Source organism: Equus quagga, chromosome 1 (assembly GCF_021613505.1).
Source record: "Equus quagga isolate Etosha38 chromosome 1, UCLA_HA_Equagga_1.0, whole genome shotgun sequence".
Lineage (NCBI taxonomy): Eukaryota > Metazoa > Chordata > Mammalia > Perissodactyla > Equidae > Equus > Equus quagga.
In genome coordinates this window covers 32,791,453-32,819,219 of record NC_060267.1, presented here as the reverse complement: position 1 = coordinate 32,819,219, position 27,767 = coordinate 32,791,453, and the positions used below count along the sequence as shown (strand labels likewise).

Below are 27,767 nucleotides of genomic sequence, written 5' to 3'. Positions count from 1 at the left end.
CCCGGGTGGGTTTGTTTCGTTTCTGATCTGGGACACAGTAAATATGCCAAGAGAAGTTGACAACACGACCCGCAAGGTTTCCCCCCATCCTATTATCTCCTCTTCCTTAGAGATAGCAGAAAGGCAGCATTTTTTTCCTATCAACACCCACTTCCAGCCCCAGTCTCGCTCAGCGAGGAATGTATAAAATTAGTTGACTCCTCTGAGTGACTTTCCCCAGGCCCAATCAGCTGGAGCCCGGGCGCGGCCGACCCCACCCCCTTGCGAACGCTCTTTGGCTAATTCCTGCAGGGAGGGAGGAGAGAAGGCGGCAGTGGGAGGGGGAGGTACCTGGAACTGGGAGTGATGTCAGCTCCCAGCTCGGTGCCTGCCCGGATTCCTGACATGGTGTAGGGCCGACAGGGTGGGGAAGGCGGGAGCGGGACGGGAAAGGATTGGGGTTGGCGAGCCTGCGGCGGGGCCCGAGTGCTGGGGCTTTGAACTCCGAGGGAAGGTGAAGCAGAACTTCTGGAAGTAGTGCCGGCGGCTCTCCACCCCCCAGGTAAGGGCGTTCGGCTGCACTCGGAGACCAGAGGGAAGTGGCACCGTTGTGTGGTTGCCTCTGGGTGTTGCAGCTGCTCCTCCTCTTCCCCGGGTCGATTTCCTTTTGCAACTCACTCCTGTTTCCCAGTGGGAACGGGCACTTTTTTTTTTGAAGGGGGGTAGAGCTTACTCCCGGGGCGCCCGACTAGCTCGTATGTGAAAAATACCTCCAGACTTGGACGTGTAAGCTCTTGTCTGTGTCCTTAGATCCCTGCACCCTGGTCTCCTAATAGTGCTTGAGAACTCCCCAGTCAAAGAAGCGTGTGGGGTGTGTGTATGTGTGTGTGTGGGTGGCTAGGGGTGGGGAGTTATTTTAAAATGTCACAAAAAGTTTATGAAACGTCGACTCAAAAATTATGCTCTTTGAGAGAGAACAAAAGTTTTGTATTTTTTCGTTCCCCTGTGACCTATTAATATTGATTTAAATGAAAGACGATTATTGTGATTCTTATACATTCTTATATATATTTTTATATATGAACATCATAAATCCTTTTATACGGTCCAGTCAGGATATGAGAAATTCACTTGGAGTGTATTAATTATGAGCTTGTGGGAGAATCGGTCTCTTGGGGGCAGACTTCTAAAACTCCAACTCTTTTTCACTCTTAACATTTTAATTGAGTGCCAACTTTGTGATCTGGAGGAGTTAGGAAGGCAGCTGAGAATCTTCAGATCTGTTTTCCGTGGCTGCCTGAGGAAAGGATGGGGGCTGGTAGTTGTGATTTCAGGGGTCATTTTTCGAGAAGGGAGTTTTAACAGGGCAATGTGGCCAGAAGGCGAGGCACACAAACTCTTAATTATAGGAACGTGAATTTTTCAACATGTGGGACCAAAACAAATCTTTCCTTTCAATAAAAAAGGACAGAAAGCAATAGAAAGAGGACTTGATTTAGCATTCAATTTTGGTATTTAGGGAAGCAATTGCTTGTTGGGAGAAAAAATATTTTCAGAAGTGGAAATATAGAAATCTGATTTTTATTTATTTCCTGTTTCAAATCCTTTCTTTTGCTTGCTGTGAGATTTTGTGTGCCCAGGTCACTAACTGGGTGTGATTGACTTTCTGGAGAAAAAATTACCTCCATAAACTGATTCAGAACCCTCACTTGTCAGTGTGTAAGGCTCTTTCTTTTGAAGAAGAAAAAAAAATGTAGGGTTGAGATTCCTGAGTCAAGTTCCCTGTTTTCACCACTGTTCCTCAGCAGTGAGTATCCTTCTGTTCCAGGTCAGGAGGAAACGGGCGGGTGAGGACTTCATTGTGAGTCAAAGCTGCATCCCAGGTGTCTGAATGAAAGGGCATTTCCAGGAGATGAGGAGAGGAAAGAAAGAAGCCACAACATTGCATCTAAGAAACCCAAGTCGGGAATTGCGAAGATACAGGACTTTATAAGTGGGGTTCTCCATCTTTCTAGCTAGCTGACAGTTAGGTTTCAGGGCTGGAAAGAAGTAGTTTGTTTTGCTGTTGTTTATGAAACACCTGGGTCTGTATTGTTCTTAGTTCCTAAAAGAATGAAATAGCACAGGGTGGATAAAGAGCAGGTTTTTTGCAAAGGGAAGGTGTGCTGTACGGGAAAGCCAGACCATTTTAATTTTGGTTTGTATTTTGAACTAAGAAACAGAAGTTGCCTAATGGCTCTGAAAGAATGGTGGACAAATCTTTTCTATTTATGTTCTATAGGAAGTACGTCAAACACTGTTTTCCAGTGTACTTTTTCAGTGGGAAGGAGAAGGAGATGATGTGGAATTCCTGTGGGCTGATGTGAGCGCATGGGATCCTTGGCCAATGGAGTGTTCGAACTGCTGTTTGTAATAACCAGTCAAGTCAAGAGTATCTTTGGGATGTTATCCTGGTGTGCCAAATTCTGATTTACACTTTCTTTCCAAGAGACTAGTCCTGGCTTAGGGACTCGAATGTGCCAAAGCTTTAAATATTATTCATAGTTTGAGTAAAACAGTAATTTTGCATACTTAGTTTTAACCAATATTCCCCTTTCTTGGTCCGTGATTATGAGGCAGATGTGGTATAGTAAAACGTCGTACTTTTAAAGGATAACACTTGAAAGACCTTTGAGTTATTGAGAAAGGTGGGATCAGGTTTTGGTTAAATTCTCTTTGACCAGCAACTATCATAGTTCCAACAGCTGCTTTAAAAAATAGGATAATCTGGCCTTTGTGGACAAATGTTGACTTGAGATCCAGGGCACAATGTAGTTCAGATCAATAGTGCCTCATTCCAAGGGCATCATAGACATTTTTGGGAAACAGTTCAGCGAGGGAGAGTTTATTAACTCTGTTTTGGTTATGTTGTTTTTTATCACTCACTGTGGCAGCATGAGATAAATCAGAACAAGGTCATTTTTCCCTCAGTTATTGACTGGCTGACTTATTTTTAAAACCTGTCTTTCATATTCATGAAATATTTATATTTTTGTAGTTAATTTAGAGTATCTTGATAATTTGTTATATTAAAATTATTAAACTTTTTGAGTTTTTCATCTCCGATTTTTAAAAGTACCTCTATCTCAAATAGCGTATTTTTCAAACTTTTAATGGAAAGAAGACCTCATTCATCATTCTATCATTCCAAAGATATTATTACATGTTTCTGACCTGGTTTTGAATTACCTTTTCAAAACAATGAATGAATGAGAGGATGAATGAGTGAATATCCATTCACATTTGGGTCTGTGTCTTGGTTCTTTATTAAAGAAACAGTGCTTCCAGGTAAAAACATAGGCAACAGATATTGCACAATAATGACTTTTTTATTCCCATAGATTTCCCTAGAAAGTCATATTAGTACTGAAATTAAGGGGAAAAAAATCACAATTGAGCAGCCAATTGTGAAATTTTTCAGGGAGCCATGATGATGATTATTTTTAATCATGGTTGAACAGATGGGTTTAACTGTGAAATTCAAAGCTGTTAAGGTTAGTGACACTGGGTGTTGTTTGGGGATAAAGGGAGCAAAGTGTCTATCTTCTGGCCAGCATTTCCTTTCAACTAAAGGTTAATAATTTCACAATTAAATCTGCCATCAAACTGTCCAAAAATTGACACCACCCAAAAACTGCTTTGGGCTTATGCAGTTCCTTGTGTCTGTAGTGTAGTGTGTCATTTTTTCTCGAAATCATCACAGTCCATGTCAAAACCTTTTTCCTAGTCAGAAAACCTACAGCTTTGTCACATATGTCACCACCACAAAGACTGAGGCTTTATTAAGTGGAGCTAGTGCCTTAAAAAAAACTAAACTGAACTAACCCACCCTACAAAATACAAAAACACTTCCATTTCTTTTACACTCTTTATTTTGAATATGGTAATTATTGATGCCGGGTTGCCGTTAGTTGACAATGTTTCAAAAAAGCCAAGCAATGAGAGCTTCTTTTTTTTTTTTATTGAGTTATTGATAGGTTACAATCTTGTGAAATTTCAGTTGTACGTTAATGTTTGTCAGTCATGTTGTAGGTGCACCACTTCACCCTTTGTGCCCACCCCCCACCCCACCTTTCCCCTGGTATCCACTAAACTGTTCTTGGTCCATAGTTTTAAATTCCTCATATGAGTGGAGTCATACACAGATTATCTTTCTCTTGCTGGCTTATTTCACTTAACATAATTCTCTCAAGGTCCATCCATGTTATTGCAAATGGAATGATTTTGTTCTGTTTTGCAGCTGAGTAGTATTCCATTGTATATATGTACCACATCTTCTTTATCCATTCGTCTGTTGCTGGACACTTAGGTTGCTTCCACGTCTTGGCTATTGTAAAGAGTGCTGCAATAAACATTGGGGTGCATAGGACTTTTGGGATTGCTGACTTCAAGCTCTTTGGATAGATACCCAGTAGTGGGATGGCTGGATCGTATGGTAGTTCTATTTTTAAGTTTTTGAGGAATCTCCATACTGTTTTCCATAGTGGCTGCACCAGTTTGCATTCCCACCAGCAGTGTATGAGGGTTCCTTTTTCTCCGCAACCTCGATGAGAGCTTCTTTTACCTCAATATTTTTTACACTTTGAAGGATCTGAAACACCAAACAACTGGATTTTAGTTTAAAAAATGGGTCCTTCCAGGCGTTTTAAGTTTGCACACTTCTTAGGCAGGTTTGACGGGAGAGGAGGGTCTGAGTGAAACGTGTACCGGTCTGCACCCGTTGAAGAGCTTCTATTTCTGAAATGTGGGTTTGGACTCCGAGTGGTCCAGGTGGGTGTGTTGTCAGATTGTGATTGGACTTTGGTTATGTGTCTGCCTAGAACTTGCTGTGACTCACATTTTGACTGGCCCACATGCGCATCCTTGTTTTTGTTGGCAAGTGTAGTGAGTTCAGAATAGAAAGATCATTTAGTGGTTTCTGTGCAGTGGTGCACCTAAAAATGTCCATGACTGCGGGAATTGTACAAACTCGAATTGCATCAAGTATCCGTCATTCTGGCAAAGGCTCATGTCTTAAATGAGGATCATGTAGGAAGAAGATCAAGTGTTATAATGTTTGGGACAGGCTGTAGATTTTATGGACACCCTCTGAACTCCAGAGTAAGGCTAGTTATTTTTACCTTTCTTTTAATTTAGGGAAATCAAGCATTTGACATAAAAACAGACACAAATTCAAGGTGGCAGGTGTGCTGATTCCTAGTGTGTGTGTTTGTTAACAAGGGCAAACTTAATTTTACCTCGTGAGAGAGAGAGAGAGTAAAGATGTTTTCAGTGGCAGGTCCATCCCCATTCATAAATAAGTGGCCAAATTCTTTAGGCAAGCAAGGTAAGTCTTGGGAAGAAGTGGGTAGGCCCATTGGGAAGTGTCTTAATTCTTCCATGCTATGAATGTAATACTCTACTATATTACTCAAGATGCCTGTGTTATCTTGTATTTCTGTGCCTAGGATCTAGCTTACAGAAGTCCTTTTTTGCTGGCTCTTTGTCATTCTTCTCTCCATCTATAGTACGTTGCACAAATGTCATCTCACCACCACAGAGTTTTATGAGGAATGTTTATTGAATTTATTTGGAAGAAAGTGAAAACAAGGCTAAAACTCTATTGCCTGTTTTCTTAATATAATAACTTGACAATGTGTCTGCAGTTGCATAAATAATGTTCTGTAACCATTATCTTTTTCTAAAGATGCTGCTTCTCCTGACAACACATAGTAGAGAATTTTATTTTGTTTGCTTCAGAATTTGAACATGCTCTACTTTTTCTTGTGAATGATAGAAGAGTCAAATGAGCCTGTAGGTTCTCATCTAAATTAACTCTGGGAAGTGAGTGAGTGGGAGGAAGGGAAAAAGTGAGGACTCGGAGGAAACGCTCTGGTTGAACCTGTGAGTGTGCCAGGATGATTTGTGTGAAGTCACCTGGGTCTCAGTGTTTTTCCTCTGGATCAGCTGCTTGGATGCTTTTGTAAAACTTTCATATTCTTCCAGCCTTCATCCTATCAGTGTGTGACTTCGCACAACCAAGAGGGCTTTGAAACACAGATTTAAGGTTCTTCTGTTGCTTTTCTCTCCTTAGGGTACCTTGATTCTCTAGGATGACTTACACTCTTCATCACCCTGTAGGGCAGACACAGCTGGATGCCCAGTCAATATCCATCCCATTCACTTGTTGCCTACAGCTGAACCCATTTTGTTTAATTTGCTACCATGGCCAGTTAAAAAAAAAACCAACTTGATTTCCCAGAATCCTTTGCAGCTGGGGGGGTGCTGTCTGAGTGACATAGTCCTGGCCAATGAGGTGTAAGTAGCTGGGTGGGGCTCCCCACAAAGCTCCTATAAGGGGACAGCCTCTGAGCTTGCCTGTTAGACCTTTGCTCTTTGTACTTCTTCCTCCCTAAAAGTATTTTCTAAGCAGAGAAGCCATCTTGTGACCAAAGACAAGACCCTTGAGGGGTAAGCAGATGGCATTCTGGAACTGCTATCCCAGACTTCTGCCCATCTCTTGAGTTCTTGTGAGAAAAAAATCTCCATTCGGTTACCACAGAAGTTGGGTCAGTTAGTTGCAGCCAAATGTGATCTTAAGTGAGTTTAAATTCTAAAAAGTCATAGTTCATCTTTTCTCTAAGAATTAAAAGCATTTTGTGTGACAAAAATAGGGGTCGGACTTTGAAGCCCTACAGACCCTCATCTTGAATCCTGGCTTTGCTATTTATTACAGTCTGATATTGGCAAGTAATTTAACTTCTCTGGGTCTCAGTTTTTTCCACGTGCAAGATGGTGGTACTGAAATTTGTCTCATAGGATTTTTGTCAGTATTAGAAATAATCAGAAATTATTAATAGAAATAATAATGGCACATTTGGCACATAGATTTTCAACAAATGGTGGCAGCTGTTTCTGAAGAAGAGTGTGGTGGGGAGACTCAAGAGGGGGAGGCAAGTCATTCAACTTGAGTAGGTTCTCACTGAACACGGATTGAATCCCCGAACGGTAGATTAGCTTTACAGCTATAGCCGCTTGCCTCCATCTCCTCGCCATTCATTTCAACGCCCGTCTCTTATGCTCAGTCCCACCTGCCTAAACCAGAATATTTAGAGCTCTTCTGCTCTCCAGCTTTGGTTGAAAAGGCAAAGGATGTCCTTGTGAAAATTTTATAAGCTGTAGCATAGGGATGCAGGGAGTGGACTCCAGAGTCAGATAAATGTAGATTAGAATCCCTTGTGATTCTAGCTATGTGATTTCATCTTCTGTGAAATGGGAATAATTGAGTGGTTATGGGGATTAAATATGATAATATATATGACGCACTAACAGTTGTTTTTCTGGCACACAATGAGCACTGGATTAATGACAGATATTGTTGTTATTATTTCACTGAACGTTTGCTATCAGTTCTTGGCCTTGGTACAGGGTCCTCTTGGAGCTATAAAGACAGACAAAACATGGTCTTATACCCTTAAGAATATTCATCTACAGGAGATGGAGGCAGAAAGGGAATGACCTTTCTTACACATAACCATAATATAAGACAGATTTAGAATGCTATTCAGCTGTTAAAGTTGAAAAAAATATACTGACTTATACGAATGTCTATAATATATATTTTACCAAAAAAAGCAACCAGTGCACATGTTTAGTTTATATTTGTCAGTGTGTGAAAAATTGCTAAATGGGCTGATTTGAGGGGATGGGATTAGGATGGCAGGGAAGATGCAGGGGGCTTTAGTTTTGTTTTTACAGCATATTAATGTCTATTTTACAACGCTCGTACATTCTTGAAATATAAAAAGTATTAAAATTAAAAAAATCAATTTGTTGGGCCTTTTGGAGGTAGGCGGGGGAAGATCATGCTATGAATTAGACTAGTCACTCGAGCAAAGGATTGGGGGGAGTGGGGTCCCATAGAGGAGGTGCGATTTGAATGGGCCTTGAAGGATGAGGATGAGATTTTGAGGAGGCACTGTCGGGGGAAATGAGCACACTTGGGTTTGGAGGAAAGTGTGGAATATAGTGAGGTTAGTTTTAGAGCAAGATAAGATGCAAAGATCTATATTGTTAAGAGAGGTGAGAGATACTGGAGCTAGATCTTAGACGGTTTTAAAGAGAGTGACAAGATTATGCTTTAAAATGAGTTTTTTGGTGTAAGGTGGAGAGGGATATGAGGACTGTTATTTTATAAAGATGACTCTGGAAATAGTCTGTTGGATATTAGTAGGGGTATTAGGTTTTTAGGAGAATAACCACAACAATAATAATAGCCAAAGCTTACATAGCATATGGTGTGTACCAAGCACTGTTCTAAGCACCTTACATATTTTAACTTAGATTTAATCCCTACATCAACCCTAAGAAAAGATACTGTTATTATTCCTATATTACAGGTGAGGAATCTGAGGCACAGAGAGGCTAAGTGAATTTCCCCAGGTCACACAGATTGTGTGTTGTACTCAGGATTTAAACGCAGGTGGATACAGCCTCCAGGGTCAGTATCCTCAACCACTTCATATTACTGCCTCTGGCTTAGTTCTGTACTTGGCATTTAAAAGCTATGAAGAACTGTTAGTTGATTTTATCCACATGCAGATGTTAAGCAAGAATTTGAAATTTAGGTTTGGTGTTGAGGCAAAACCCTAAATTGATGGATCTTCTCCATAGGGCTGTTACATAAAGAGTGAGAGTAGATGAACTTGCCAAAGACGAGAACGTAGAATAAAAAGAGAAGCAAGTACACAGCCTTCAGGGAACTCTGACGTTTAGACACAATCAGGCCAAAGAACAGTTATTAAAGGAGGTAGAGGAGGAACGACCAGGGAAGTGGAGGATGGTGGCAGTCAAGGGAGGAAGCACACCCAACGCAAGTGGACCGTCCATGCCATCCAGTGCAGAATGAGTCTGTTACAAGGATGAGTCTGAGAAACTGCCGCTGGTCCAGCCACCAGGTCATTCGTGAACTTGGAGGGAGTGGTTTCAGGAGCACAGTAGAGATGGAATCCAGAATGCAAAAAATCGAGGAATACATGGGAGATGATGAACCACGGGTGACCCGGTCGGCCCAGCCTTTCAAGGAATTGAACAAGGAGAGACATGCTGTGATAGCTTGGGTTTGGGGAAGGTACAGGTAGAAAGGGTGACGTGAAAGAAGCAAAAGAGAGGTGGGAATGAGTGCAAAGTCTGGGGGAGAAATAAGGGATAGTTGCAAAAATCAGGTGGAGGGTGGCAGGTTAGCCTGGAATCCCTAAGAACCCTTCTTCAGACGGCATGGAAGGAAGGATGGGGGAAATGAAAAGAAGTCGAAGATTGAAGCGATAAGAGTTGAGTAAGTTCACCGCAGGCAGTCTGCGAGTTTTCAGTCTAATAGGAAGCAGTGAAAGGAAATTCATAGACAAGTAACTCAGGCTCCTGAGAGGCTGGCTTGCGGGATTATTGGTACAGAGAAAAAATTTGAAAGAATGACAGAAGTCTCTCAGCTAAACAATACAAGCTGACACATTTGCCAGGATGTGTCTCCAGGCAGGAAATTAATTTATTGAAGTGGAAAGTAGTGGTATAAAAAAGAAGAAGAGAATGAAATGAGACAAAGGAAAACTTGACTGTCTTTGAAGGGGGAATTTTTAGACAACCAGACTTAATGGTTCACAGAACAGCTTCCCGGGGGAAACCTGAGCGCTTTGAGTGGTGAGAAACAGCCTGGTTCTGGAACCACAGTCTGGGTTTGGTTAAAACCGAGCCATCAAAGCCCCAGGAGATACTCTACAGACGGGAGTTGTCCAGCAGAGAGGCCTCTGCGTTGCATGCTGTTCCCCGTAAGGTCTTTAGTCTTCAGTTTAATTATTTCAAAAAGATCTTTAGTTGAAAAGACATTAGGTTGCAGTATTTCAGCAGATTCGTTGTTGTAATGACATAAGGGGATTGAAAGATAAGAACTGAAGCGATCTGAAAATTAAGACGAGGTGCTCAAAATCAGCACCTCCCGTCAGTCCAGAGGTGGGTCTTTTGGGGGTTGCTTTGAAAGATGGCAGTAAAAACTTATCCAAGTGCGTGTAGCATGTTTAGATAGGCATGATATCCTTGAGTTCAGTGGTTCTCAGTGGGGCCAGCTACCTATTTGTGGAGCCCAGTGTAAAATGAAAATGTGTAGCCCCTTGTTCAAAAAGCAGGAAAAAGTGCTATTAAAGGTACTAACATAAAAAGCTTCTCCTTTTCTTCTCCAAGTGTCTCTCTTGATTCATCATGGTGTTTATTTACTTTTGCGTCATCTGAGGTGAAGAAAAATTAAATATTAAAATTCTTGGCAGGGATTTTGTTCATCTTTGTATTGTGCAGTGCCAGCGTTAGCTGCAAATGAAGAGCGTGTAACATGTATGCAGAATTACTGAAATCACACACTTTGTATTTTGTAGTTTATAAATGCAAATGCACAGTGTTCTTACCAGAACAGAGGAAACACTGCGCAAAATCAACTCGCGACTTCTATTTCACAACTTGATTTGCACACGTTCTGATAATCTTTGGCTTACAGAAGGAAGGACTGGCATAAGGAAGGACTGAAAGGACGAAGAGCTATGGGTTGCTCGATCTTTCCTTTTCCTTCTGTGGCATCGTTTTCAGCGTAAGTGATTGGCTAGTATAGGGAAGTAACAGGAGTAAGAGAGGATATGATAGGATTCCTTGGTTGTTTGTGTTTCTTAGAAAGAAATTGCCTTGTTTCTTCGTGCAAAGCAAATTCTGATTGAAATGGAAAGCATGGCCTCCTGGAGCTGTCAGCACCCACCCACCTGCTTACTCAGTTGTATTTGTAACACTCTTACGTTGAGCTCGCTTTGAGTCTTGCTGAAGTCCTATGCATTCGGAGTGCACCGAAGTTCTGTGCTCATGGGGCATTGCAAACATTATGTATGAATGGGGCGGCAAGGAATGGTGGCCACACGTATTAAACAGATCGCCTCTGCTCACCTGCACGCTCCCTTGTCCCAACAGACCTCATTTACAAAACACAAGTTCAAAGTTAAAATTATTAAGAATCTCAAGATGATGACAGCAGAGCATTAAACCAAGTGTGGGGCCTTAGTGAGCATGGGGTTCTGTGTGACTTCACAGGTCACAAGTCCATGAAGATGGCCCTGGTTCTTGGAAGTCAAGGAGCTCTCTTTTGAACCTGAGTTTCCCTCGGGTCTTAAAGTCTCAGCTTCATTATCAAAGTTTGCAGTGGGTCGAGTTTGTGTCTGGTATCCTAGGGACCCTCTCTGGGCCATCAGCACTGTCCTTTTTGCCTTTCAACTATTTCTTGACTCACTCTCCATTCCCTCTGCCATTGCCTTGGTTCACATCCCCATCATCTCTGATATAGACCCTGCAGTGGGTTTCTTCCCTATGTTCTGCACCTCATCACCAGGCAAATCTTCCAAATAAACCTTTGGTACGAGGCCACCCTGCCTGCTCCAAAGCTTTCTTTGATCTCCAGTGGACTGTGGTTTACAGCAGAGTCCTCATCCTGGTGGCCCTAGGTTGGAGACTCTGGAGAGACAGGTTTGATTTGACCTGGACAGCATGGTAAGAAATGTAAGCCAGTACTTAAAGTTTGGGAGGTTTTACCTCTTGAAGTTCAGATTTAACAAAGAGAAGATCTGGCTACGCTGGGCTCTTGTTTCCTTGTGCTGTGCTGGTGCCCTAGAGAACAGGAGGACCTGTGGACATGGGGAGGAAGATTGACTCTGTTCTGGCAAAACCTTCGCTTTCACTTATGTAAATTTAAAGCATGAATTTGCCTGTTCTCAGGGAAGGCTGTGAAGCAATCGGAATGCTGATCCTTTAGTCTGAGAAATGAAGTTCTCCACCTTCATAATGGAAGTTGGGTGTATGCTTAGCAGTAGCTCTTGATTGCTTTTGTAGGAGAAATATTTCTTAGGTCTCTCCTGGCCAGTGTCACCACTGTGTCACCTTGTGGCCTCATCTGATCTTGACCTCTTTCTCTGTGCTTGTCTTCCCTGTTGCCAGGTGCTCAGAAGCAGGCTTTGCACCCCTGGGTGCCCTATGGCCTCTCAACCTTTCTACTTTGTCTGTTGACCTTTGCTGACACCCTCCTCTTTCCTCCAGGCCCACTTAAAGCAGTTCACCTGGGAGCCTTTGCTAAGAGCCTCAGTCAGAGCTCAGCCCGCGAACTCGGCTGGAAGCAGGTAAGTAAATCTCTGGATTTTCAAATGTTCAAGAAAGAAGTGGATGGTGAGTTCAGGTTGTTTTTGAAGGTTCCTTCCAGCCCAGTGATTTTGAGATGCTGTAATCCTTCCAATGCCTGTGCTTATTTATTGTCACACATTTGGTCTCTAGTTTTTTGAAATTGCGCTTCATGATAGGAACTTTAGTTACACCATCTCGGTTGATTAATGAGGGCAGCACTAGCATTATCTGCATTTCACAGATGAGGAAACCGAGAGTTTTCTCCAAAGCTAACACTCCAAGTGGCTTGTCTCTGGTTGTGTCGTATTTCTTCAGATAGACTGTGTACTGTTGAAGTCCATGACCGTGCCTTGTTGCCAGCCCTGCTACCCAGTAGGGACTCCGTCAGTGCTTGTATGATGAGAATCATGGTTCATCCGGCTGCTGTGCACTGAGGCCCAGAAGAGGCTCCACAGGGATGTAAAGGAGACTAAAGTAGAAAGGGTGGATGTGTGGCTCCTTTCTTGTGTCACAACTGTCGGGGGAGGGAGGAGTGATGTTTAGTAGGTAGAGACCAGGGATGCTGCTAAACATCCTACAATGCACGAGACAGCCCCGCCATAACAAAGAAGTTTCTGGCCCACAATGTCAGTAGTGCTGAGGTTGAGAAACCCTGCCTTGTAGGGTTGTGAAGATGAAACAAGATAGTGAATGCAAAGAGTTTGGTATAGTTAACTGTTCCTCTGAGAAAACCATCTCAAAGACTGCAAAATCAGTTTTGAGAGAGTGAACCCCAAAAGGCTTAATTTCAGCAGCATCTGTGGTTCTTGCTGAGGAAAAGCCTTTATGCTAAGGATTTCATGCCCTCCTGTTTAGAAGTGACAGACTCACTGGAGATCGTGTGTAGTACACGGTGTGCTAACGTGAGCTGGCGTGGTTTTGTCGGAGCTGTGAAAACAATTATTAGTTTTTAGGGTGTTCCTGGTAAACTTCCTGCTTGCTCAACTAGTTTGTTCTGTGAAGATAAGTTTGGTGTGTGGGTTTAAATCCTCTGATGGAAAATGTTTTCGTAAGTGAATGTCCAAAATATATTTTGATAAGTGGGATGTGAAAAGTTTTTGTTTTCACATCAAGAAGGCTAATGTTTTTCTAGCTCTAGATTTAAAACAAAGCTGCTTTTCCCCCTGTTTACTGCCTCACCTGCTTTCTGCACAGTGTTCTGGTATTTGTGGGAGTGGCTTAGAGGACTGTTGGATTTCCAGCTATTGTTTATTGTGGATTTGCAGTTGAGATTATTTAAATTTTTTGTAATTATAAAAGTAGTATATGCACCCTATGGAAGATCTGAGTAGAAAAAACATAAAGAAGACAGTTAAAAAAAGTCAACAGTAATCCTACCGCACAAGGGTACAACTACTGTTGGTATGTTTCCTTATATTTGTTTCCATTCATATATTTTTTTCTATATTTGAAATATTCTGAGGATATGATTTTGTGTCCCACTTTTTTTTACTTAGTATTGTTTTATTTGCATTTCCCATACTACAAAAATACCTGTAAATATTTCATCGGACTGTAAAATATTCCATCTATGGGTGTTTCATGATTTATTTAATCCTATTGCAGAGCATACAGCCTGTTTTCAATTTTTGATGAGCGTCTTTATGCAGTCAGAATTTTTCTGCATTTCAGATCGTTCCCATCTTTACAATAGACGACCAGAAGTAGAACCATGGGTGTGGATGTGTATGGATATTTTGATTGATATTACTATCAGTTGCCAAAAAGTTTCTACTAATTTTTGCTGCCATTAGCAGAGTGCTATTCTCATTTTAATTTTACTTGATAATTTTCTAGGAGAAAAGGTATTTTGTTTTTCTTTTTTTGTTTATTTGATAGTAATGAGGTCAAATAGGTTTATATGACTGTTGGCTGTATTTCCTGTTTAACAAACTGTTTATGTACTTTGCCCATTTTATCTGTTGGGTATTAGTATTTTTCTCATTTGTCATAAAGTCTAGTTTATGTTTTTCGTTTATTAACTGTTACTAACCCTCTCTCATAGTTATTACAAATATTTTCACATAGTTTTTTTTTTTGAAGTTTTTATTTGGTTTGTCTTTTTTTTTTGTAAAGATTTTAATTTTTTCCTTTTTTTCCCCAAAGCCCCCCAGTACATAGTTGTATATTCTTCGTTGTGGGTCCCTCTAGTTGTGGCATGTGGGATGCTGCCTCAGCGTGGTTTGATGAGCAGTGCCATGTCCGCGCCCAGGATTCGAACCAACGAAACACTGGGCCGCCTGCAGCGGAGCGCGCGAACTTAACCACTCGGCCACGGGGCCAGCCCCTATTTGGTTTGTCTTTTAATTTTGTTTCTAATGATACAGAAGTTTAAAATTTTTATGTAGACGAATCTGTTGATTTTATTTTCCACCTGGGATCTTCAACTTTCCTTTGTCTGTACTGAAATGGATCCTGTCTGCTCTGGAAGTCACTATACTGAGTCATCAGTGTTTAAAATTTTATCCCAAAGTAGACCACTGTAGAGTTTCCTAATGAAGATAAACGGGCCTCAAGTGTTTAGTCTGCTGTGGGCACCCACTGTGTACCATGGAAAACCCTCCACGTCTGTATGTGTGTGTGAGTGTGTGTGTGAATAGGGAAGGTTGGTGAGAAAGGGTGAAGCTTGTGTTGGATCATGGCTTCTTGGGTGGTTTTTTTAAAAAATTTTTTTGCTGATCAAGAGTTACCCTGAGCTGGATCTGCTGCCAGTCTTCCTCTCTTTTTGTATGTGAGCTGCTGCCACAGCATGGCTACTGACAGATGAGTGGTATAGGTCCGTGATCAGGAACTGAACCCAGGCTGCCAAAGCAGAGTGTGCCGAACTTAACCACCAGGCCACTGGGGCTGGCCCTGGGTTTTGTTTTTAATTTCCTTTCCCTCAGGGTGGAAATGAGCTTACTGAAGGCAGAGGGGCTTCTATAGATTCCCAAGTGGCTGAGTAACTGGGATCAGTAGCTTGCTGAGCAAACTGTGGCAGTGCCTGGCACACAGTTGGCCCACAATTATTTTTTTATGTTTGTTTAGTACATGAGATGGTGGACCGAGCAGAGACTGTGGTCAAGTCCCATCCACTCCTCACCCCTTAAGTTGCATTCTCTTGGGCTCCAGGCTCTGTGTTGCTCAGCCTTGTCAAGGTACCTCCCAGCCCTGTGGGTGGACTCATAGGAGTCCACAGCCCTGTTGCATCACCAGCGGCAATAGCTGAAGCTTGAAGAGGGAGGTACCAATAACAACTAGTGCTTACCTGTGTTGCAAAGCCCTTTCACTGGGGCTTTTTAATATGCTTCTCACCTCAGCCTTACGAGGTTAAATGCTATTTTCATCTCCATTAATTTGGAGGAAACCACCGCTCAATAGAAGCGTAATTAAAATCTAGAGCTTCTGACTCCTGAGCTGATCCTCTCTACTTATGAAACAAATCCATCACTGTAATGTCTAGTTGTAATTTCTTGGTGGTGCTATTCAGTGAGGGTGACGGCATCTGTTTTAGGTTTTGGAATCAGACGTATCTTGGATGGAACCCCAACATGGTCATGTCTTAGTATTGTAACTTTGTTGCTTACCCAGCCTGAGCCTCAGTTTCCTCATCTGTAAAATGGGACAACAATGTTTACCTTGTAGGAATATTAGAAAGATTAAATTGAGGTAATATGTGCAAGATGCCTAGTATAGCATCTGGCTCATTCCTTTTGGGAGCTCAGTAACGATTATTTCCTGGTCTCAAAGCTGAAAATGCTGCCGTTCTTTTTTGTTTAAAATTTTCAGAATAACTGGTAAACCTGCTCAGACTTGTGAAATTTTAGTAAATATTATTTGTATTTAAGTGCAAGAAACATTTCTTTATCTGACCTAGTTATTTGCCTGTTCAGTAGATTTTCTTTTCTGTCCTGCATGTCACTTGCTTTTCTGAAATCCTTCTGCTTGGAGAGTTTCGTGATGAATCCTCAGCTTAGGACTGTGATCACAGCCAAAATAAAACATGTTTTGTCTACCTGTTTATGTGAAAAGCACAGACAGCTCTCAAGAAGGGCAATAACCCAGTCATTCCTTTATAGATGGTTGAGATTTTTGGCATCCTCTGTGGAGTTACTACTTGTCCATGTATCGTAAACGTTCAGCTAACAGAGCAGTCTTAAAAAAAAGAGAAAGGTTGTAGAAAATCATGAGAAAAGACTAAGTTGCTAGTAACTCGGGAGAAAAGTTAAGTAAATCTTCATTTTTCATGCATATATAAGTTGGGTTAGATTTAATGGGTCCTTATGCTAGACCTCATTAACCACATAAAAAGAACTCCACTAATATTACAAAATTATTTCTGCCTAAAGAATTTCAACGTGAAAGTTGCTATTTAACTTCTACCGTGTGTTTACTTAGACTTTTCTGTTTTAATAAATTGAGCCAAGTAATCATAAATACTATCTTAGAATTATATTATAATCCAATGTAGTCTTGTTTCTCTGGAGTTAAAGATAATATCCTGTGGGAATCTTCTTTAAAACATGTCTTAGACTTTCTTATTTTTTTTGTCCCTAAAGTTAGGGTTGCATTTTCAAAAAACATCATCTAAGTATTGGAATATGGGAAAGATTAAGGTGGATGGAGCTTTACTGGGTTAATAACTAACCTTCTCATTCCTCTTCTGGGAAATTTTGATCTATTGCCCTGTGGTTTTTCCATTCCCTTCCCCCACCTCCCCTTTGGTTGGAATGGAGAGACAAGGATGGGAAAGCCTTTTAAAAATTTATATAAATTCATAAATTAGAGTTGTGTTTTTATATAATTCATACCATATGTATATACTTTACAAAAAACATGGATAGAGTTAAGTGTCAGTGATTAAGTGAAATTTACATGATTTCTAAGTTCCCTCCTGGGTCTAGAGTTCAAGGATCAAAGTGAGTGAACTGTTGGCCAAATCTCGTGACTAATGCAAACTGAGTGTAGAACGTTGTAAAATGCCACATCTAGTTTTGATGGACAGTAGGCAATTATTTTCCTAAAATTCTTAATTTGCAGCCAAAGTGGACATTTGTGGGCAGAGGCAATAGTGGTGATAATAGTGAAGAGAGTAGAGTAAGTCTGGAAGAATAAAGTTGGTGCTGGCTTGACTATTGATTTACAGGATACAAAGGACTAAAGACTATGCTTTGTGATCCTGAGATAACAATCCAGTTGGGCAGCCCTGTGATGATCACTTCAGCCAAATCATTTTGGCTCCAGCCCTTTGAAACAAAGCCTGAGAACCCAGCAAGTTGTACCAGGCATTTCTTGTTGCTGGCTCGTTGGGAGATGGAGTAAATAGAGTAATTAGCTCTCATTAGCACTCCCACAAGCTGTAAGGCATCCACCTGAGGCCGAGGGCTGCCTGCTTCTGTTCTTGAAAATGTGAAAATCCCCATCTGATTTCTTCAGTCTGAGCATTTTAGCACAGCAGAAACAGAAGGCTAACTTGTCAAGAGTAAAATCCACCGAGTGCCTCAAATAACTGTAGCAAAATCTGTTGACCAGGGTGGGAGGCTTTCCTAAGAAAAACGACTGTCTGAGAAATCGGTGAGCTGTTTAAAGCTTTTTCTTCTTTTTCCGCCTCCTGTGTATGTGACTGACATGAATCAGGTTAGTCGGAGACACTGAGCACTCGTGGTCATATAACTTGATCCCCTTAGCCTCTTGTCAGCTGTACTTCAGAAGTCGTGGTCTGTATCAACAGAGGGTCTGGGTCGTTTCCAGTCATTGAAAGAGAGACCTTTGATGGTGGTTTGTGGCCCTGTTCAGGACCACCTGCCATCGATAGTCCTCGTTCCCATGAAATATAGATCTGTAGTATGAAGGTGGGAGCCAGAAAGGCAGAAGGAGGGAGACAAAGTTTTGGGGCTTTGCACACAAGCCTGGAGAAGTATATAGAAAAATAGCAAATTGGCAGAATTTCATAGGAAAGAAGCCTGAACCTAGAGTCTGGCAGTCCGATCCCAATGTTGATCAGCTGTGTGATCCTGGGCAAGTCACTTAACCAGTCATAAAACTGAGATAATCATACCAGCCCAGCCCTCACAGGGAGCACTGTGAGGATCAAATGAGACAATGTGTAAAAAGCTATAAAGTGTTAAGCATAGTATGATTTTAAGTTGAGTTTTTCATATGGAGTATCTTATCTATGTCTTTCATATGCTGAAACCAAACCGCTGGTAATAAGATACAGACACTGTGGCAATACCTGCTTTTCCTCTGACTTCTACTCCTGTGATGTCCCTAACTCCATCCCTCGGCCCTAAACTGGACTGGAGCCTGGATGACCACCAGGTAGTTCCTTGAGGTTTTCTGGAAGGTGGTGCTGCTCCTGGGCAATGCAGGAGCATTAGCTCTTGAGTCCTGCTCTGGCCTGTCTGCCATCTGCTTTCTCAGGGCTGCGGTAAACACTACAAAGCCATCAATAGTCTGTCAGCTCCAGAAATTGTTCCCTGCTATTAAAAGTTTGGAATGTTGGGAATAAAGTGTTCAGGACTCATTTTCATACTTATGTGTAGAACTGTTCTTTTCAAGTAGCTTTAGAAGGAAGATTTCCTAGGATGTGAGGTTATGAAGCAAGTGTGTCTTAAGTGAGGAGGGGCATACCGGAAGGGCTAAGGGTGAAAACCCCAGGTCTGGCCTCCCGTGCTCTGGTGTCAGTTTTCAATGCCACGTGATGTTGTGATGTGCACGTCACCAGCCTGGTGATGTCTCATCTCCCTTACTTGTGAACCTGCAGTACTCCTGGGCGTTACTTACCTTCTGTCCCTTTTGTCTGCGTTAGGTTGGTGTTCACAAAGTGATTTGAGCTGATTATCAAAAATCTGCAATTTTTAAACTGAATCAAGTATTGTTCAAAGGCTGTTTTTGACCTTTATGGGACCATTGATAGAACATGTCCTTCTAGGGCCTGTAACTTCCTCAGTACAATTTAAAAAATAACTTTCTACACTTAGAAAACAGCCTGTCTTTGTTGGGTTCACTGGAAGCACACTGAGACTAGGAGTTGGGTGCCGAAGGATTTTAGGGGCAAGGAAAAAGGCGGCGTCAGGGTTGGGCAGAGCAGAAGCTGACTGGCAGCGTGGTTGCAGCTAAGGCCCCAGCTGCCCTTATGGGGAGCTCTGGAGCTGGGATAGCCCTTCCAAGTTGTCCCTAGTTGAGGCAAGGGTCACTGAGTCAGCCAGTTGTTGGTGGCCGGCCACCCCTTCTGGGGCATAACTTTGGGTGAAGCAGTGTCCTGCAGCTGGCTGGGGACCTTCCCTGTGAGCCATCAGCCGCTAGGGATGGGTGCACTGGCCCTACAAATGAGGTCTGGGTGGAGCACACCAGTGTCTACCTCCCTGTCCTTAGGAAACAAACAGTAGTAATAGGTAGCACCAAAATCCCAGCGTGTGGTAAGTCCCTTTATCTGCAAAGTTAGAAAGTTTGGATCCTTCAGCAAAACTGAAGGAAGAGGTCGTACCCCCTTGTTAATGATAAGTCAAACAGATCTCTAGCCTGTCAGAAGTTTATGAGCTACTTGGATAATATTTACACCTGATGATGGCGTAGCAGGGGTCAGCTTCTGTATTTGTGAAATGGCTGACCCAAAATTGAGTAATTTTTCCCAAGCATGAATTACTGCATGTTTAGAATATTAAACTTATGTGTACATAAATGCAGCTGTTTCTGGGATATTTAACTCATATTGAATTTATAGAATTTGTGGCTCACCACCACAAAAGGCAGGCAAGCAGGTAAGGCATACAGATCATTAAACCTCGAACTTTCCAGGGACTTCCTCTAGGCATGGAGGGCATATGGGAGAGTGTAGGCTTCTGTTGAAGTTCCCATCACCTGATACAGTATTTTAGTCCTGGTTGAGGATAATGATTTAGGAGTTATATTGCCAAAGGATAGGTTTAATATGCTTTGAAAAAATGAATCTGTTTTCTGGCATTTCCAAAAGCCAGTTGTAGTTAGCAAATCTCTGAAACCATCTGGCATAGTTTATGGTCTTAGTGGGATGAGTAAACAAGGCTAGAGTCATACATAATCTTTCCCAACTGCAGAGTAAGTCATTTCTGCAATAGTGAACATGGTTTTCCTTCATTTTCTGTCTTCTAGTAACTGAAGGAGGTTGTGGGTTCTGCTGACCCTTCATCTCGGTAGTTTGAGTATGTTGTAGGGGTGGAGGTAGGGAAGTCCCATGATTTGGGCGTGGCTCAGAGTGAAGGTGATAGACTGTGTGTGTTCTGACGAAGGGACTTTACTTCCCTGTGAGTCCCCCTTAACTCCCATGTGACCCTTGTATTCTTTGCCTTGATCTGCATTGCGACCCAGGATTCTGTAATATCAAGTCATGGAAGATGTTACTAAAACATGTTTCCATTATGAGTGTGGTAGAGAGAGAACTAGGTCGCTGTTCTTTATTCAGAAACTGAACAACTTGCTGCCATGGTGATAGGTTCTGTATTGAAAACACACGTCTGTCTCTGAGCCTCTTGGAGGGGATGTGATGATTTGGTGATCGCTTGTGAAGTAGATGATCTGCCGGCTGGTTTATTGTATTGCCTAGAAATGGGAGATGACATAAAAAAGGTCTCAAGGTTTCCTCAGATGAGAAGGAAGTTAGTCTAGCCTAGTGACTCTGCTGTAGAAGAAAGGCTGAAGGTGAGACTGTTGAACACGTGCACTGAGTCTTGAACTTTCCACCTGGATGATCTTTCTCGGTGGGATCCCCAGAGTATTGGGTGATCTGATAGTGCAAGAAACAGACATCCTAGTTGGGTGCAAAGAAAGTTATAACCTTGTGCATGTCTTCCTCTGGCTTCTCGCTCTTTCTAACATGCCTGCACATGTGCATTTATCATTGGCATTCTGGAAAGTTCAGATGAGGAATCTCCAACTGCGACTTTTCATTATGACTCATGTCTGCAAAGGACGAATAAAGAGAAGCGTCTTGGCCAGGAAGTGCCGTGCTGTGCAGAGAGGAGTTAACTGTTATCAGGAGAGAAACTTTTGAAGAACCAGAATTAAAATGAAGAGAAAAGAAAAAGATGGAGGAAGCCAATCAAGAAAAGGAAGGACTGGAAGTGATCTGCAGGGTGTTGCCTGGAGCCATGGGAAATAAATCAAGAACAAGAGAAATGGAAAAAGGTCAAATGAAAAGCATTGCCTGTTAGGGCTGCCTGAAGTCCGAGGACAGAGGCAGCACCAACGGGGCTTGAAAATGCACTGTAAAACACTCGCTCTACACAGAACTGCCCTACCTGTCTACCCGCTTTTGCCTCCATTCACCAGGAGCAGGAGGGTCTGACATACTCCTGGGGAGGATGCTCTTTGGCTGTTTTGAAGGCGAGACCTCAAAGCGTGGGAGAGCCTCACTTCCTTCTCCAGCTGATGTTGCATAACATCCCTGAGAGAGGACACACTGGTTAAGAACTCAGGCTTTGGAACCAGCCGGACTCTTGCCACTTATTAAGGTGTGACTTACAGGCTGGATCTCAGAAAACAGGAACGCTGATGAAGTTGGTTATATTTTCGTAGGGTTATTGTGAAGGGTTTAGCAGAGCATAGTGAAATAAGTGCTCAAAAGTAGGTAATTGTTATTACATGTGAAGAGTTGTAACTGGATTTGTGAGAAGCACCTTCCTGTACTCTCTGGCCCCACTGTACAAACTTTGAACCTGGGCTCAGTCTCAGCAGGAGTTAGATGCTACCAGTGGCCCCATGTGGGAGCTGGACAGCAATCCAAGGCCTGGGTGGGTTGTCAAAAGCAGCTGCAGGTCCTTGCAAAGGGCACTGGATGTCCATACATTGCCCCTCCTGAGAGTTCCTGTACTTAAAGCTCCTGGTTTTTTCTGTAGGCTGCCCCTGCAGGGGCATCCACATATGTTTGCTTGGCATTGGTCTGGGCACTATTTTAAAATTTCCATGGATAATGAGTTGTTCCATTAAATATATTTAAATACTTGTTCACCTCCTAAGCATCTCCTATTCGCAAGACACTCAGTGTGTAAGGGTGCAAAACGAAACAGTATGTCAAGGCTGCCTGTTGTGTGCTAGGGGTTTGCATGATTATGTTATTTGTGCCTTACCAGAATGCTAGGAGAGGGAGGTATATTACCTTCCTCTGGTATATTACCAGTTTTCCAGAAATTAAATAACTTGCTCAAGATCAGAGATAATACCCAGTTTCACTGAATGTAAGACACATTCCAATTTCATTGATGGTAAAATGTGAAAAAAAATGTATCATAGCAGTAAATAGCAGAGCCTGCGTGCTACCCCATTTCTGTCTGATTTCAAAGCTTGTGGGTTTTTGCTTCCCCATCACATAAAGGGCTTGCTCTCTCTCTAGCTGGTAAAGCTAAAACAAGTACAGATAAGAGGACAACTAATGCTAGTTAGGACTTGGAAGGACAGCAGTAATAATCATCGTTGGTGTTTGTTGACTAATGCTGTGGCAGTTATGTGCTGTAATCATAAGGGCATTTTAATCTTTACAATCACTCTGAGGTGGATACTGTTATGTTCTCTTTTTTACAAATAAGGAAACTCAGGTGCTCTTATTCCCATTTTCAAATGAGAAAACTGACACAGAGAAACTTCCCAAGGTCACATAGCTAGTACTGAGAGTAAATTCTGTAATATGATAGTTAAGAGTTCAAGTTCATTTATAAGCATGACAGACCTGGTTAAGGTTCCAGAAGAGTTTGATCTGATAGAAGGGTGTTCATTTTATCTAATGAGCATCTAACCAGGCCTGGGGTCAGAAAGTATTCCCAACGCGGGTGGCACCTAAATTAAGATGGGAATGTCCATCTCTCTCCATCGCCAGCCATTATGATGCTAAAAATAATCGTGGTTATCCTAGATATGGACCTCTGCTAGTACCGTCTTTCTAAACCTGGCGTTAGCTGGAAGGAACTGGCTTTATTTATAATTTACATCTTCTCCACTTCCGAAGAGCAGTTGACATGGTTTAGAAGGAGTATTGTAAATTGGACAGTTGTTTGAGACCTAGGAGGAAAGCCGCAGGGAAGGTCCTGAAATCCAAAAACGGGCGAAAAATACTCTTTGATCACGTTGTGTAATTTAAGCCACCTGCAGATGAACAGCTAAGTTCTTTCTACAGCTTTTATGTTGTGTCCTCCTTCTCAGGTCGTGGGAGAGCCCTGTCTGTGCTCACACGCCGGCTGGCCAAAGTGTCTGTGGCAACTCACCTACCTGGCTTTCCATTTTTCTCTAATTCCTTTTATGGAATTAGTGATTTTCATCTCAAGCTGATGTGTGGCTAAAGGATGTGAAGATTGTGTGTCAAGCTGCCATCTAGAAATAAAGTAGGATATTTTTAAATAGATAAATTTTTCTATCATTTAAAAATAAATTGTGACAGGCTCTGGTGCAGAAGTAGACAGAGATAGCAGAAGACCTTGAAAGAGCCTGCAGAACTAGAATCCTGATTTGCCGAGTAGCAGACTGCATTCCGGGGATGCGTTTGCCCTCTCAGGAATCTCTGACCCATGGTTTCCTTATCTTTAAAACAAAGGAGTGGGTGAGATAGTCCCACTTCTCAGGCTCTAAAATTCTTTTGACTCAAAACATTTCTAATCAATTCTACCACAGCCTTTGTTCTGACTAATTCCCCAGGGGGCCTGCCTAACACCAAATGTTGAATTTGTTGGTCTCTGACTTCAGTTGTCAGTGGAATTGGAATGGATGCTATATTGTAAATTCTGATCACCTGCGGACTGCATTTCAAAGGGGAAGTATTGTGGACATTTTTCTTCCACATCTTTTGAATAGGGAGACTTATTGTTCTTGAAGAGAATTGAGCTGCAGTAGGTTTTGGGGTCAAGATGCCCTTTTGCTGCAATAATCCCTAACAGTCGACCCCAGAGCCCGTGTCTGGCTGAGCCGCCCTGAACTGCGGTCAGGAACAGTGACACTGTGTATACATTGATTGGAGGGCTGCCTGGAGCAGAGAACCACTGTTTAGGTTGCTTTGAGAGAGGCTTAGCTGTGGAATTAAACATTGAGGTTGGGACTAAGGGACAGACGGGGCTGAGGGCGGGAGAGGAAGAATGCATTTCTGTTTGGGCCACCGTACCAGAGGTGGCATTCTAGTTGTGATTCCAAGTCCATGTCTCACAGGGAAAACAGGTCGTTCTTTCCTCTAGTTCAAGGCTGTCTGGTCACACTGAACTTAATACGTTGCTGCTTGACCCTGGTCACTGCCCCAGGAGGGGAGCTGGGGGTGACTGAAAATAAAGATGAACTCAGGCTTGCAATGATATGAAGAGAGCGACACTTCTTCAAATCAGTGACTGACAAGTCTGATCTCTCCCGCGGGCGCTTGACAATGCTGCCTCTATCATCGCCCCGTCCAGCTGGGTTGGGGATTGTGCTCCCCAGGACTCTGTGTGAATGCTGTTTTGTGCCCTGCTGTGCTGCGTTCTTCTTTAGCCCTTTCTGGCTGACTAACAAGTTGCCCCCACTGCTCTTTTAACTGTCCAGAGGCTGGAGGCCTTTGGCTGCCCTGCTGGAGAACCCATCTGCCATGTATAAACTGATTTCATGAATTGCCCTATAGAAGCCAGGAGTGCCCAGTAAAGCTTTCTCTGTGGATGCGACTAAAATGGTGTATGACGTGTTGGAAAAGCCCCTGTTTGCTTGATGAGTTCTCAGTGAGTAGCCTTCACGTGATGTGTCTAACTCTCTAGGGGTGATCAATTTCCTATGAATGGGTGATCTATGAATTGAATAGAAACAATTCTCATCTACAGAGTTTATCTGTGATGATAAGGAATAGGTCCCTAAGAAAGTTTATCCATCACTTTGGGCCTTATGCTCAGGGACGTGGGTGCACAACTCCAGGGAGCGCTGTTCACAGCATTCATATTGCTAGCCCTCATTGGATTCCCTTAGTACTGCTCCATACCTTTGAGAACATTTTCCAGGAGATCGTCTATTAGAATAGGGAGATGGAGGTGGCTGCGGCCAGTGATCAAATGGTTCCTACTTTTCTTCCCTTCTCCAGGTTTTCTAAATTGAATAACTACAATGCTTTTGAATTATACGTGTTGAAAACTGATTAAAGGGGCATTTTATAATCAACTCTTGCTGAGTGCCGTGGATAAACGTGCTGTCTCACAGGTTTGAGCAGGGCACAAAAAGGCAACTTTTGGGGATGCCAGTGTTTGAACAAAATTTAATTTGGTCCCAAGGGCTGCTTAACAATACTCATCTGGTTCACCTTGAGTGCTTTGGTGTATGTCACAGTAAATGACTTAAAACTAGCAACTTGTCGACGTTAGCTGGCAGTCCTAAGACCCGTGTTAAGTCCTGGAGGTAATGCATAGCCTCGTGTCATCAGGATAACTAGTGGAGGCATCGATGCTGTGAGACATGGCTTTCACACTCAGTCCAACAAAACTATTTTAAACCAGTTATTTCTTCCCTACATGTTGCCATTCACCAGGTTTCTCAACCTAGTGAAGCTGTTCGTTCTATTTAAAATGCTTGCTTTATGAAAATTTGTATTTTCTTTGGTAAAGAAAGATGTGCATTAGGAGGAAATGATTTGGGATTTGGAAGGGCTCACCACAGGGTGATTCAGCATTTTTATCAGTGACTGGGAGTTGTGGTGGAAGCAAAGCTGGGAGAGACAACTGATGACAGTCAAAATTCAGAAAATAATCTGTACAAGATGACGTGGTAAAGTGAAGCTGATAAGACTGTAATTAACAGGGCTATGTATCATGTTGTGAATTTACGTTTTAAAAAGTCCATTAAAAATGGAGATGACTTGGTTTGACAGAAGCTTCCCGGGGGTTGTAGCTGAGCACAGAAGTGATGCTCTGCTAATGGAAAGGAAAGTAGGAAAGTAACCCTCACCACTTTTAGCAGATTTCCTGCAAGTTCATGTCCACTTTCCTGGAGATAACAGTCCCTTTGTGCTCCATATTGGAGATTCTTGTGCTGGACTCCATACATTCCATTTTAAGGGGAATGTTGCCAGAATGGAAGGTTTCTAGTGCTGGAGTGTGGAGATAGTGTGACCAGAGGTCTGGAAATTGCGTCCTATTAGGAGGGGTTTGAAGAACTGGGGCTTGATGTCCTAGGAAGTAAGGGGCGACAGGACCACTATTATAGTACTTTTGTCAGCTTGCCAAGCAGAAGAGAGAATAGGCATGTATTGTTTGATCCCTGAGAACAGTCCAGAACTGGCCATGAGGCTGGGGTGGGGCAGGCAGTGACTGAGGGAAAGCAGGCCTTTCCAGGAACCGAATGAGTCTAGCCATTTAGAGGAGGTGCCAGGATTCATTGAGATGCATCAGAAAGTGTACAGGCTTTGAGTGGGCCCTTGAATCTGGATGTTGACTCAGTTCCCTTCAACAATAAGGTTCTATAATTTTGTAAAAAGCTAACTCCTCCTGGTTCATTTCTAAATTATTTTATTCAGAGAGAGAGTATGGTGGAAGAAAGGCATCTTCCTGTGGCACAGGTCATAGCACAGTAACTGCTTGTTTCTGATGAGAGCTGAACAAGCTCTGGAAATTTCTCTGAATGCGGCTTTTCTGATCCTTATTTTCTGCAGATCCTGCCAGGACTATAGATTTCTATTTTTTTTGGTTTGCTTTTGTGTTTTACTTGAGTGTTCTAAATAACAGTGATTATTATATGCAAAAAAGGTTGCTACTATTTTTTTTTTTTTTCCCTGATGTGAAAGCTAAGCCTTGTTTTCCTCTTCTTGGCAGAAATTGTGCTTTTCTTTGGAGGGAGGAAATCATAAATCAGGATTGAAGGCAGAAGATATTTTAACCTAACTCTTCCTCCTTTCTCTAAGGGGTAACAATCACTTGGCTATGATACAACACCACAAAGACAGAATTAAAACCTTTTACCTATTAACAAGCTTATATTTTCATTGACTAAATCCTTTTAAGAAATACTATTTTTCTGGGGGGAAAAACCCCCTGTTGTATGTTACTTGTCCTGATCCCTGTTATATGTCCTGATCCAAGTATATTTATTCTTTTAAGCGTGTTGGGCACCATTTTACATAAAACTATGAATAGCTTAAATCATAGCCTTATGGTTGAAAGAGGCTGTGCATTGAAAAAAACCCACTTATTTGTTTGTCAGTGTTAAACTTCCATTCAGTGTTTAGAACTTAAATTGCGAAACTTAAGTTGAATTATGAGTAATGAATACAGAATATTTTGAAATTAGCAATTAGCCCACTGAATGAAACTGCTTCCTAATTACATCGATTGCTTTTGGAGTATTTTTTGGCATAATAACATGCTGGTTTTGAGTCATCTTGTTGTGGTTGATATACTAGTTCCAGGATCTGCTGAGAAATCAAAGGTCCAGTGTCGTTTTTTGATTTCCTGCATGCCTGACGGGAGGTTTCTGACATATAGATGGCTAATGTGGCCGTTCCCATGGCCATCTGGGAGTAACAAAGAACATTAACATTCATTTCTGTATTTTATGAAAAACATACTTATTGAAAGAAATAAATATTGTATGAGACTTGAATC

General features: G+C 42.1%; 1 protein-coding gene across 9 annotated transcripts in view; it reads left to right on the top strand.

The window, feature by feature from the left end:
* Window positions 1-337: 337 nt before the first annotated feature.
* The window catches only part of PPFIBP1 (PPFIA binding protein 1), a 168,659-nt gene continuing 141,229 nt past the window's right edge, over window positions 338-27,767 (top strand). For 8 of the 9 annotated variants that reach the window (XM_046657176.1, XM_046657168.1, XM_046657159.1 and 5 more), the window contains exons 1-2: window positions 338-541; window positions 12,109-12,188. The gene's annotated coding sequence lies outside the window, so the exon portion shown is untranslated. The remainder of the gene's footprint in view (window positions 542-12,108; window positions 12,189-27,767) is intronic. The other variant, XM_046657117.1, reaches the window with a different exon arrangement.